The sequence below is a fragment of the Oncorhynchus tshawytscha genome, linkage group LG05 (genome assembly GCF_018296145.1).
Source record: "Oncorhynchus tshawytscha isolate Ot180627B linkage group LG05, Otsh_v2.0, whole genome shotgun sequence".
In the NCBI taxonomy this organism is placed as follows: domain Eukaryota; kingdom Metazoa; phylum Chordata; class Actinopteri; order Salmoniformes; family Salmonidae; genus Oncorhynchus; species Oncorhynchus tshawytscha.
The window spans coordinates 44,323,238-44,338,116 of record NC_056433.1 but is presented as its reverse complement, the minus strand read 5'-3'; positions in this window follow the sequence as shown (position 1 = coordinate 44,338,116).

Sequence of the window (14,879 nt, the reverse complement as noted above, 5' to 3'; positions counted from 1 at the left end):
TGAGTTCTATTTTGCCAATACGCTACTGTAATTGTTGCCTCACTATATTTAATGAGGTGTAACAACAGCGCAATGATGTACCCAATCTGTGATTCAGTGCATTATTATTGGGTAACCGCCTCAATATCTGCAGCCACAGGTGGTAATATCTCTCTATTGAGCTGATCTATCATCAGTACTGTGGAGTAATTAGAATGCTAAGGTAAGATTTGAATGGAGAAAGCTGATATGAGCGCAGCGCTGCTTTTCTTTCGATCCTATCAGTATACGACATATGGTCTAATCACGCACTCAGCGAACGTTCTCTTTGCGCTGTGTTTTGGGAAACGCAAAAATGCAAGAAATTCTGCATTTAAAAAAAATTTCTAAGCCTAAATTCAATCGCTATCGGGAAAACAGGCCTGGTCATTCAAATGGGTGCAGCGCTCAAAGGATACACTGCAATCCACATGCGTGTTGCTGGCATGACAACAGTGTACCTTGGTCATGTCCACTGGGGAGAAAGCATATTAGTGAACTTGTCTAATAAGAAAAGCACATTTTGTTTTTTGTTGGTTGAAAACATTATGTTACAGTGTGCCTTACTGAACAAGGCACAGGTGTGGGTGATTTATTCTACTATCTGACCTATCCAGACTTCTATGGATCTGCCCCTGCCCACCCATCAGCATTGATCAAACATTCCAGGCATAACCATCCACTCCCCTTTTAAATAACACAGTCCTATCATGTCTGTGTGCTCTGTCTTTTTTGTATATAAAGAAAACACAGTACTCTGGGATCAATAAGTACTTTACTGGCTTCTCTGAGCGATGGACCCTCTGATTACTAATACCATTGTTGGTTGCAGATACAAGCCTTCCATTCTTCTCTTTCTCTCGCTACCTCCCTCTCACTCCCTCTTTTATTACACCCCCCCATTTGCTCTCTTCTCTCTCATCACTCTATCCCTCCCTCACGACATCTTCATCACATGCTCTCCACCCTCCTTCTCTCCCTCCCTTTTCTTGACCTCTCTTCTCCCATCCTCCCTCACTAAATCTCTCTCCTCTCATGTTCTCTCTCTCTCTCTCTCTCTCTCTCTCTCTCTCTCTCTCTCTCTCTCTCTCTCTCTCTCTCTCTCTGTTCTTATTGTAATCATTCTGGCTTTTTGAGCCGCCTTCGGGGATCTGGGGCATGTAACTCTTTGATTAGATTATATACCTTGTCTATTTAGAAAGGGAGATTTATCCCTTTCATTATTGGGAGAAAGCATTTAATCAATAATTGTTGGGGGGAAATTTATGGCATGCGGCAGTCTGTTAAAAATCTTTGAGCGAGGTGATTTACAACGACAGGCCCAGGGGTCAAGTAAATGCTGAATTCTGCATATTTTTTTTTACACACAGAAAAAATATATAAAATGCTTAAGAAATGCTTCTTATTGTCATTTCTGCTCAGCTTCAGCCTAATTCTTTTTCAGTTTCACATCTCGACACGAATGAGAAATCTTTGCTCTCATCGTCAGACCAATCAAATTCCCCGTTCACAAACAGGCATTCTATCAGCAGACAACACTCTGACTGATATGTGCTATAGTTGCATGCCCGTGATCACTCTATTGAAGCAAAATAACACGGTTTACTTTCCAGCCAGGTCACAAGTCAGTACTCAACGTCCATCCATGTCTGAGGACGTCGGGAGATAACGTGGAAATCCGCCACTAGGGGCGACAGTGAGCGCTGTTACCTTCAAGTAGGTTTCAGTTTTGCTTGGGCATTTTGGACGGGGATGGCGAATAGGTGTAAGCATCTGCATCTACAAGTTTGAGTTTTTTTTAAAGTCTATCCCAAACCTTAACCATTCGGAGTTAATGCCTAACCCTAAGAATTTAGAGTTTTTAAAATTTAACCTGGCAGGTCAGTTAAGAACATATTCTTATTTACAATGAACGGCCTACCCCGGCCAAACCTAGACAATGCTAGTCCAATTGTTCGCTGCCCTATGAGACTGCCAAATGTGACACAGCCTGAATTCAAACCAGGAACTGTAGTGATGCCTTTTGCACTGAGATGCAGTGCTTTAGACCTCTGTGCCACTCAGGAGTGGTTAATGCCTGAACTTAACCTTAAACACGTTGAAATTTGTCATTTGGAACAACTTCAAAATGATACTTTAAGAGATATGGATTAACGTCTAATTCTCACGTGAGACTGTGAGAGCTGGACTTTCAATATAAAATGCAGCTTTTTTGATGGCCTGCATTTTGAACATGCAGATTTCTGAAAGCTTGGCCAGAGCTTTGGACGAGAGGTGGCACAGCCATCGCTCAGCCCACCTGGACACATCCTGTCACTCAACTGCCAACAGCAACTTTCACACTATCCAACTTATACTCCTTTTCTCCAAAACTGATACCTTCGAAATAAAGGCAGCCACCCAAACCTCCTTCCCAAAAATGTATGTTTTTTCTCCATTAGATGCCGTACCCCATGGTCGCCTTACTAGAGGGATTGCCAGACCAGACATGAGCTGTGTACTTGTCCCTGAAATTATCAGGTGGCGCAAGGCAGCCAGGGAATCCCGCCGGGAGCTCAATGCATCATGGGAAGATTTAAGGAAAAGATCCCATTCCTTCATCACTGCTGTTTTCAATCTGATGCCCCTGCTGTATTATTGTGTCGTGTGCCTAATGTCTGCCAGGCTGGTGTGAACCACTATCTCCACCATGCCTTGCTTACTGCACTGACGTTCCCCCTCTCTGCCCACCACCCGTCTCATCCTAGTAAGAGGCTTAGAGGAGCTCCTGGAAGCTGTCATTTGGCTTGGGACCGTGTGCTATTGTGGAATTGAGTTGCCGCTTTATCTCTCCTCGCCCGTGTGATTCCAGGCACCAAGTCCGCACTGTGGCCAGGCCACCACTGCTCTGCTTGGCTGGCTCCCGGCAGCAGGTGTGTACACACACACACACACACACACACACACACACACACACACACACACACACACACACACACACACACACACACACACACACACACACACACACACACACACACACACACACACAGGCCAGGCTTAGCTGGACACTCTCACACACGACTGGGTCAATCTCTAATTTCTATGTTTGTACATTTTTGTGGGTTTGGAGCAAATAAATAGTGATTGAAGAGACTGCAGTGGATTCGCAGGGGTTGGGAAAAACGTGTCAAACAGGCTACTCTTATCTGTGGTGTTGTACACGGACAATGTCTGTTGCGACAAGATACCAGCACAAGAACTAGGTAAAGAAACATAAACTCAGCAAAAAAAGAAACGCCCTCTCACTGTCAACTGCGTTTATTTTCAGCAAACGTAACATAATGTGTAAATATTTGTATGAACATACCAACATTCAACAACTGAGACATGAACTGAACATGTTCCACAGACATGTGACTAACAGAAAAGGAATAATGTGTCCCTGAACAAATCTCCTCCTTATGGACTGCACCAGATTTGCCAGTTCTTGCTGTGAGATGTTACCCCACTCTTGCACCAAGGCACCTGCAAGTTCCCGGACATTTCTTAGGGAATGGCCCTAGCCATCACCCTCCGATCCAGCAGGTCCCAGACGTGCTCAATGGGATTGATATCCGGGCTCTTCGCTGGCCATGGCAGAACACTGACATTCCTGTCTTGCAGGAAATCATGCACAGAACGAGCAGTAGGGCTGGTGGCATTGTCATGCTGGAGGGTCATGTCAGGATGAGCCTGCAGGAAGGGTACCACATGAGGGAGGAGGATGTCTTTCCTGTAACGCACAGCGTTGAGATTGCCTGCAATGACAACAAGCTCAGTCCGATGACGACTCGTCAGTGATGCAGCATGGCTAAGGCACGTTCACGCAGATGATCTGGGCATCTTTCTTTTGGTGTTTTTCAGAGTCAGTTGAAAGGCCTCTTTAGTGTCCTAAGTTTTCATAACTGTGACCTTAATTGCCTATTGTCTGTAAGCTGTTAGTGTCTTAACGATCGTTCCACAGGTGCATGTTCATTAATTGATTATTTTTCATTGAAAAAGCATGGGAAACAGTGTTTAAACCCATGACAATGAAGATCTGTGAAGTTATTTGGATTTTTACGAATTATCTTTGAAAGACAGTGTCCTGAAAAAGGGCCGTTTCTTTTTTTGCTGAGTTTATGCAGGCTTTATAGACTTTTCTTAATTGGTTTCACACGTTGCTTCTCCTCCTCATCCTGGACGCTAGCGGCACAGGCCCTGCTACTGTAACTCAATGCTTTCCCCCTAGACTGTTAATGTGGCCCCGCTGGAGCTCTAGACTAGAGGGATTTCCTGGGGGGATTGTTTTTCTACCTCTCTCTGTCTCTCGGTCTGTACTCAAAGGCCACTCCATAAATGAAATGGGCCCCATGGGGGAGGTACCCAGCAGCGCTCGTCCATTCAATCATGTGTTATACCCCCCCCCTCCCCATCTCACACATACAGCACACACTTAAACAGAGGAAATATGATTGACTGATGATGCCCACTGTTGGCTCACATATCGAGTGACATTGACTTGAAGGTCTGACCTTGCCTGTAAAATACCCAGGCCAAAGGGATTAATAGGCTTGGATTGACCATAAATTGAGCGGAAACTTGGGGTTTTGCCCGGTCTTGGCCTAGTCTTGATTAGTTTCTTTACCCGTCTGCGACCCAGAATTGGGTACAACATTTTGGGAAGAGATTCGTACATTTTACTCTTACAGGAAAAGTAAGAGCCCAACTGGTATACCGGTATGTCAGATTATCATTTGGAAATAAAACAGAGTGAAAAACTGCAGAGCGGTTGGTAACAGCAGAATCTTGTCCTTTGAAAGTCATGGGAAACACCATATACTAACTCAGCCAGGTACAAAGACTTGTTTCACCCCCATAGCTGCACTGATAAAGCCACGTCCACCCAGCATACATAGTTTAAATGGTTTTCTGAGTAAAATGTCAAACCATGACCTTTCTGAAGTAAATTACTCTGCATTGAAGACCTGATGCAGCTTTATGCCTTGATATACAATAGTTTTCACTGGTGTAGTGTATCTATCGCTGACATACCCACACACCCAAGCCCATCTCTCTGCTATTCTAATTCAAAATAGCCTCTTACAAAATAAAACCTATAACGAAACGTGGGAAAATGGGGTGTTTCCAGGAGATTTTTTTTTTTACCATCAACTGTTTATTCAATTCACTGCAGTCAACCTCTATCAACCTGATGCAGAGAGATATTCTCTTATATTTCAACGTCTCTGGTCAAATTTCCCTGGCTTCTGTGGTATCACTCTAAATTATGCTGCACCTTTGCCACCCTGCATGTTCTCTCGCATTAATGCCGGCTGAAGGTTTGGTAACGGCCGTTTCGAAAGATATTCGAACGCCGGTGTAAATTGTGTGTGTTTGTGTGTGCCTTGTCAGAGGTCAAACTGTGTCCAGTTGTGATGTGTTAGGTTCTAAATAGCAGAGTAAGAAATTGACGGACACTATGAAAGTTCCAACCAGGTCTATTCGCCCAATGGGTCGAACAGCTGAACAGACAAGAGACATATTCACACAAGCACTGATATTTAACCCTTTCTCCTATGCCGAGTCTCGTCCTACACATCTGAACAGCCAGTGCTTTATTGATATCGGTTCATCCTCACTTCCTCTGACCCGACGATGCCCCCAAAAGTGCTCACTCCTCCCCAACTCACAGCTGTCATGTTGACTCGTACCAGACGGTGTCTTTTTTTTCAGCCCATGGGATCCCCGATTGATAACAGTAACATATCCGGACAGAATGAAAATGTTATACATTCCCCTCTCTCCCTCAGTGACATGAATAAGTATATTTCGTATTTTCAGGACCCCGACAGATGCAAATGATTTGCGTGTGTGTCTGTCCGCCTGTATAGCTTTAGATGTTGCCTTTCCCACTAATGACAGACAGTTTGTTTGCACTTGAAAGTTATTCTAATTAGCTGGAAGACAGGAAGGCAAAAGCCCGAGTTTTATAGCCACGCTGCATGCCAGCTCAGTAGCAGTTAGTGTTCAGCTGGGTCCCGGCTATATTGGGGAAAAGCCTCCTTCCCTCTCTCCATTTCCTGATTTCTGACAGTGAGTGATGGAGAGGCTGATGGCCCTCTGGCCTTCACAAGGTTAACAATTATAGCCCGACTGCCAAAAACCATAAAGGAACTGCAGAACCACCCCGTTAGCTTCATCTAAAAAGCCCAGAGATCCAACCATCAATCCGGCTGTCGTTTGGTTTGGGACTTTGGTGATAGATAAACCAGGCCTTGGCCTTGTAGGATTGATCTGGCAAGTATAAAATACTTGATACGTGTTTTTAAGTGCTGTTGTTGCATCCACAGAGCACAGCTGTCGCACTTGTTCAAAGCGTCCGGTGGTTGTATGATTGTGTTGACGGGGGAAGTGTGTCGTACAACACAGTGCAATTCACAGAAATGCATTCACTGTTCTATACTTCTACTATAGGCAGTACCTATACTCTTATTTTTTATACCAGTACTCTATGTAGGCATACACTGCCATAGTCAGTATCACAACATGTATACATTTGAGAAGAGTCGCTTGCACAAGGGTTGGGGTGGGAGTGTGTGAGTGTACGTGAGCTGGGGGTCGTTCACGCAGTGTGCGGCAACCAGCCCAGTGGGAAGGCTAGGTGATTCTATTGAATTGTGGGTAGACCCCGGAGAGGGGTCACATGCTGAGCCTGGCTCTCACCGTTGCCCTCACCGTTGCCACCTGTTCAAGCAGCTCAGCGCACTGTCAAATGAGCCCCTTACCACACGGAGTACTGGGAAATGAAAGATCTAGCTGTAGATGTTTTGCTCTTGTACTACCTCCCCTGGACTTTGGGTGTTTATTAGAGGAGGTCGGGTGAACCTGAACATGGATATATTGCAATGTACAATACAACCAACAGCTGCATAACCTAATGTATACACAGTAACAGTGCCTAGTTTCTATCCTCCCAAGGTTGGCTTGGAGCCTATGGCTGAGACATGTGATTGAATGAGCCCCTGACATTGAGCGTGCACTTATCCCCCCCTGTCCTTGTGGGACTCTCTCATCGACCGGTGGCAATCTCAGAGCTTTTCTACAGAAGCCAATCACAGTAACACGGCGCCCCCCCCTCCCTGCCTTGCATATCAGCTTTGAAGTGACCCCATTAAATCAACAAGGGTCAGAGGTCAAAAGGTAACCAGATTTACTGCAGGTATCGGGATTTGTCTACATCAGTGGGGCACGAATCTTAAGACTGCATTGCCACCCTGTTCCCTTTCACTGATTAGAAGTGACAGCTTTCTTTTCTTCAAGTGAAACAATTTTTCCATCTGTACTATTTCTTTCTCTTAACCTGACTCAACAGGATAAGAGAGGCGATTGATGAACTTGGAGCTGAACCCACCATCAATATCTTAGAGGAAGACAAAGCAGAAGATAAACTAATAAGGAGAGAATCAAAAATAAAAAAAGATGCAGGTGCAGCAGTGAGAGAGATGTCAGTTCTCGTAGCGTACAGTGGAGGGCACTGTGTGCTTTTCCTTACTTCCTTCAGTCCCCGTTTTCCTCTCGGTCAGTGATCTGCCCGCCTGGCATCCCATCGTTCTATTGGCCCGGAAGATTGAAGCAAAGAGGGCTAATATCAATCAGTGGGTGCATAAACACACTCTTAAGTCACTTCTGTAATTAAGAGCTGCATTGAGTCAGCCCTTCTAGTATGGTGATAATGGCAGTGGTGGATAGCACCTGAGAAGCTGGTGGGTGCACTAGAGTGTGGACAGCAAAGGGAGGAAGTAGTGGATTGAGAAATGGTCTCAGATACGGATGGTCTCAGATACGGGCAGGGAGGAAGACAGAGGAAGGAAAGAGCAGGAGGGAGCAGGGAGAAGGGGAGCTTAATCTCATAATTAACGAAAGAGCCTTCATTTGAGGTTGCAAGGATGTCCATGGCATGTTTGAAAGATCTGATTTTTAAAATGGGTTAAATGTTATTTATATATAAATGTTATTTTATGTTATGTTACCATGCAACCTGATTCCCATTCATGATATACAGTAAAGGAACACTTGACTTGAGAATAGAGGCCTTCACAGATCCAATATATATATATAAAATGCAACTGTTTGGATCCGTGAAGGCCTCTATTCTCAAAGTCAAGTGTTCCTTTACTGTATCTCATGAATGGGAATCAGGTTGCATGGTAACATAACATAACATTTAAATAACATTTATATATATATATATATATATATATATATATAAAATATATAAAATGCAACTGTTTGGATCCGTGAATATATATATGGGTCTCTATAAAAAATATTAAAAAAAAAAAATATATATATATATATATATTTTTATAGAGACCCATTCCGAACGGACCTGAGGACAACTAGACCAGTTCAGTATACATTATACATTTTAAGCTACTTTATTAATCGGTGCTTATAAAGCGTGAGGGAGAGGAGTTAGCTCTGTGTGTAGGCTACTGTGAGTGTGAGTGAGTGACGCAGAAACAAGGAGGCGGGGAGGGAGAGAAGAGACAGCAACCAACCAAGCAGACTCGTGCTATAGTAGACTAATATCAAAATCAAATAAATCGTTATTTGTCACATGCGCCGAATACAACAGACCTTACAGTGAAATGCTTACTTACGAGCCCTTAACCAACAATGCAGTTTTAAGAAAAATAAGTGTTATGTAAAAAATAAATAAGTAAAAAAAATAAAAGTAAAAGTAAAAGTAATAAAAGTAAAAAATAAAAAAAAGTAATAAAAATAAAATAAAAGTAACAAATAATTAAAGAGCAGCAGTAAAATAACAATAGTGAGGCTATATAAAGGGGGTACCAGTGCAGAGCCAATGTGCGGGGCACCGGTTAGTCAAGGCAATTGAGGTAATATGTACATCTAGGTAGATTAATTAACAGAGAGTAGCAGCAGCGTAAAAGAGAGAGGGTGGAGGGGGCAATGCAAATAGTCTGGGTAGCCATTTGATTAGCTGCTCAGCAGTCTTATGGCTTGGGGGTAGAAGCTGTTAAGAAGTATTTTGGACCTAAACTTGGCTCTCCGGTACCGCTTGCCGTGCGGTAGCAGAGAGAACAGTTTATGACTAGGGTGGCTGGAGTCTTTGACAACTTTTAGGGCCTTCCTCTGACACCGCCTGGTATAGAGGTCCTGGATGGCAGGAAGCTTGGCCCCAGTGATGTACTGGGCTGTACGCACTACCCTCTGTAGTGCCTTGCGTTCGGAGGCCGTGCAGTTGCCATACCAGGCAGCGATGCAACCAGTCAGCAGGATGCTCTCCTTGGTGCAGCTGTAGAACTTTTTGAGGAATAGCTGCCATAGCTAGGTTATTTTTCATCCAATATGATTACTTAGTACCTGTCTTGACTGCATCAAACAGGAAGAAGCTAGTTAAGCTAGCTAGCTAGGCTATTTGAGGCTGCATGTGTGGTCTCTTCCTTAACAGTTACAAACAACAACAACTCTATTCATAATATAAAGTAGCAGTCTACCTGTTTGCTCTTAGTCATTGTAGCCTATCCTTCTCTTTTAACTTTTAAATTCCATCATTTTAATTCCATCTTCCATTGATTAGATATCTCCTAACTTTTGCCCAAAAACAGAGGCTTCATTACTGTTGCTCATTGCCGCTTTGATGACTTATGATTGGCCAACAACAACAACAAGCTACATGCACCTCTGTGGTGAAAAGAGACATTTCTCTCACTCGCTATCTCTACTGTAGCAGACATGTAGCAGACATTCAGATCTGTACGGGTCCTACAGGACAAGTCAGTTAAAAATTACACATACACGAGACCCATGACAATCAGATCCAACCCAGACACTTGATATTATTTCGAATTCTGGATCCGGACCCGTGTCGGGTCTTGGGTATTCGGGTGCAGGTGCCACCGTGAAGACCTCTACTTGAGAAGGCTAAAGGGAAGGGAGAAGTGAAATGGGGTTTGGAACAGGGGAAGGCTACTAGGCTATAGTTTAAAGCCAGGCTAAAGAGGAGAACTGTTGGATGGAAACTGAGGAATCGTCAACAACTTTTCTCTGATGCAGCAAGCAGTTCATTCTGTTGACGCACACTCACGCACTGCCATCATCAACTGACTTCGTGCCTCCGCTGTGTGGGCAAGTGTATTCACCCACTTTCCCGTTAGTGTCACTGTACATAAAATTACCGTCACCCACAAATTACTTCCAGACCTCCTGCAACTTGAGCATGAGCAGCAGCCCCCGCAAACAGTAACTCCTACTGTACTGGACTCTATTCCTCTCGTCATCTCCCTACTCGCTCTGCAGCTCTGTATTCTACGTCCACAGTCCGTCTTCAAGACACATAAAACGGTGGCCTTCTACTCACTACAAGTCTGCGCTGAGATTTTAGATCTCTTTGAAACAGCCTCTCTGAAAGACAACAGAAAATGCTCCCAGACAGTGGGGAAATCGGGGCTATTTCGTGCCTAATTGTTATGCCAGACTCAGAAAATCCAGAACAACACAGGGAAATCACGCGCACTAATGTTACCAGCAACAACAACCCACACTGCTTACTCAACCTATGGTAGAGTAAGGCCAACAGTGACACATCCAAGGGTGCTGAAAGGCCAGCGGCAGTAATACCCGCACACACTCCAGAGCGCACGTTTTGTGAAACACACGGGCCGATAGAAAGACCACCGTCAAACATAGCATGATGTTAAAGAATAAGCAGTCCATTCACTCTGACATAATAAGCCAGTCGGTCCCAGTCTTAAGAATATGACAATAGAACCCTTAGTCTAAACATTTCCAAATCGCACTGTTATTTCCCATTACAAACATCACTGGTTGTTTTGTGTTCAGCACACAAAACAACCAGTGATCTAAAGTTTAAATGGAACAATGTTTCACCAGAATGAATCCTTATTTTCAAAGAGATAGCTAACAGCAAGCGAGCTGCAGCGAAAAATACTTTTCCACTCAGCAGACTGTGATCATTTGTAACTTAACTTCTTGTTGAACGTTCATCTTGAAAAGGGCGAAGCTAACAAACTCGCTCCAACATCCGCTTTGAAAACATCACGCAATCTCCAAATATAACGATACTCGGCGACGAAACTGCAGCAACAGAATTCCTCAACATAATTCGTCAAGGCTTGATGTTTTAATTTCACCATGTGGTGCCATATCTTAGCTGTCAGTAAAACTCTGCAAAAGTGAAACTAAAACAACATTTTAGGCATTCATTATGAATGGTTAGGGTTAAGGTTAGCGTTAAAGTTATGTTTGGGCGTTCATTCTGAGTAGTTCAATTATTATCCTTTTTTATTTTTTATTTCAAATAGTCAGTTAAGAACACATTTTTATTTACAATGACGGCCTACTGGGGTAACTGCCTTGTTCAGAACGACAGATTTTTACCTTGACAGCTTGGGGATTCAATCCAGGAACCTTTCGGTTACTGGCCCAGCTTTCTAACCACTAGGCTACCTGGCGCCCCATTAGAGGGTAAAGGTTTGGGAATGGCTCAAAACAAAAAAAGAAAGAAAAAGAGTGTCTTACACTGGGATTGAAGACGTGACCCTCGGAGCAGGAGTTGATGCTTTAAACACCCAACCGCCACCACCAACACTGTAGCAAGCCTTGAGCCTACTACAAGGTAATAGGCACTCACATTGCCCCTAGTGGACGGTATAGCTTCCACATTTCACCAGGTCACAATGTAATCTGGTACCAGCAGAATCGTCACCTCCACTCGTATTCAGTTAGATAATGGGCTGCAATAAACCTTGCTGCTCCAGGCGGCACACACTAGCCTACAACAAAAGTTAGCTAGCTTAGACTGTGGGAAAACTACTGCTTGCTATTGCGTAGTATGGAAGTTGTCATGCGTTGTTGTTTTAAAAATGGTCCCACCAATTACAAAATATATTAAATCAGAATGTCATTGAAAATAATATAATCAGAATATAATTTCAATATTATTATTATTGAAAAGATTAAATATAAATGTAAAAATGTATTTAAAAAATACAACAATTATTTTATAAATCCTTGGGCCTTCTCTGAAGGTGTAGAAGGCCTTGATGGTTCCCCACTGTGAGCCCCTAGCTTATTGAAGCATAACCAAACCACTAGCATATACAGTTGGAGTCGGAAGTTTACATACCCTTAGGTTGGAGTCATTAAAACTCATTTTTCAACCACTCCACACATTTCTTGATAACAAACTATAGTTTTGGAAAGTCGGTTAAGACATCTACTTTCTGCATGACAAAAGTAATTTTTCCAACAATTGTTTACAGACAGATTATTTCACTTATAATTCAATGCATCACAATTCCAGTGGATCAGAAGTTTACATACACTAAGTTGACTGTGCCTTTAAACAGCTTGGAAAATTCCATTAAATTATGTCACGGCTTTGGGAGCTTCTGATAGGCTAATTGACATCATTTGAGTCAATTGGAGGTGAACCTGTGGATGTATTTCATGGCCTACCTTCAAACTTCAAACTTTGCTTGACATCACAAATCAGCCAAAAGCTCAGAAAAAAGCAAAAAATAAGCAATTTCCAAACGCCTGAAGGTACCACGTTCATCTGTACAAACAATAGTACACAAGTATAAACAGCATGGGACCACACAGCCGTCATACCGCTCAGGAAGGAGATGTGTTCTGTCTCCTAGAGATGAACGTACTTTGGTGCGAAAAGTCAATCCCGGAACAACAGCAAAGGACCTTGTGAAGATGCTGGAGGAAACAGGTACAAAAGTATCTGTATCCACAGTAAAACGATTCCTATATCGACATAACCTGAAAGGCCGCTCAGCAAGGAAGAAGCCACTGCTCCAAATCCGCCATAAAAAAGCCAGACTACGGTTTAATCAAATCAAATCAAATGTATTTATATAGCCCTTCTTACATCAGCTGATATCTCAAAGTGCTGTACAGAAACCCAGCCTTAAACCCCAAACAGCAAACAATGCAGGCATAGAAGCACGGTGGCTAGGAAAAACTCCCTAGAAAGGCCAAAACCTAGGAAGAAACCTAGAGAGGAACCAGGCTATGAGGGGTGGCCAGTCCTCTTCTGGCTGTGCCGGGTGGAGATTATAACAGAACATGGCCAAGATGTTCAAATGTTCATAAATGACCAGCCTGGTCAAATAATAATAATCACTGTAGTTGTCTAGGGTGCAGCAAGTCAGCACCTCAGGAGTAAATGTCAGTTGGCTTTTCATAGCCGATCATTAAGAGTATCTCTACCGCTCATGCTGTCTCTAGAGAGTTGAAAACAGCAGGTCTGGGACAAGTAGCATGTCCGGTGAACAGGTCAGGGTTCCATAGCCGCAGGCAGAACAGTTGAAACTGGAGCAGCAGCACTGCCAGGTGGACTGGGGACAGCAAGGTTTACAACTGTACATTGGGACAAAGATCATACTTTTTGGAGAAATGTCCTCTGGTCTGATGAAACAAAAATAGAACTGTTTGGCCATAATAACCATCGTTATGTTTGGAGGAAAAAGGGAATGGCTTGCGAGCCGGAGAACACCATCCCAACTGTGAAGCACGGTGGTGGCAGCATCATGTTGTGGGGGTGCTTTGCTGCAGGAGGGACTGGTGCACTTCACAAAATAGATGGCAAATTATGGAAAATTATGTGGATATATTGAAGCAACATCAAGACATCAGTCAGGAAGTTAAAGCTTGGTCGTAAATGGGTCTTCCTAATGGACAAAGACCCCAAGCATACTTCCAAAGATGTGGAAAAATGGCTTAAGGACAACAAAGTCAAGGTTTTGGAGTGACCTCAATCCTATAGACAATTTGTGGGCAGAACTGAAAAAAGCGTGTGTGAGCAAGGAGGCCTACAAACCTGACTCATTTACACCAGCTCTGTCAGGAGGAATAGGCCAACATTCACCCAACTTATTGTGGAAAGCTGGTGGAAGGCTACTCAAAATGTTTGACCCAAGTTAAACAATTTAAAGGCCATGCTACCAAATACTAATTGAGTGTATGTAAACTTCTGACCCACTGGGAATGTGATGAAAGAAATAAAAGCTGAAATAAATCATTCTCTCTACTATTATTCTGACATTTTACATTCTTAAAATAAAGTGGTGATCCTAACTGACCAACGACAGGGAATATTTACTAGGATTAAATGTCAGCAATTGTGAAAAACTGAGTTTAACGTATTTGGCTAAGGTGTATGTAAACTTCTGACTTCAACTGTAGGTATTCAACACACCCCATATTTGCAGGTCCTCACATTGGTGTCTCCCATTGTGTGTGCTCTCCTTCTTCAGCCTCTCTTTTTTTCTCCATCCCTCTTCCTCTCTGGGGTATGGCGCTGAAGGAGTATGTAAAATACAGACGGAATTCTGCAAGAGTGGATGAGAAAGAGGGAGGGGTAGGCTATGCACCGGGAGCTGAATATATGCTGGTGTCATTCGCATAGCATCTCTAGAGACGAGTCTACCGAACTTTGAGGTCCTTCAAAATAAAGTGCTAGGCTGGGGCTAACCCAGTGCTTGTACTGTAGCTGTCCTGAAACTGTGTTTTACAGTAGGCTAAAGCTCACCAAGTGGTTGTAGCTGTGTTTTGCAGTTGGCTAAAATTCACCCAGTGGCTGTACTGTAGCTGTATTTCACAGTAGGCTAAAGCTAACCCAGTGGCTGTGCAATAGCTGTGTTTTACAGTTAGCTAGATTTAGCCCAGTGGCTGTACTGTAGCTGTGTTTCACAGTAGGCTAAAGCTAACCCAGTGGCTGTGCAATAGCTGTGTTTTACAGTTAGCTAGATTTAGCCCAGTGGCTGCACTGCAGCTGTGTTTTACAGCAGACTACA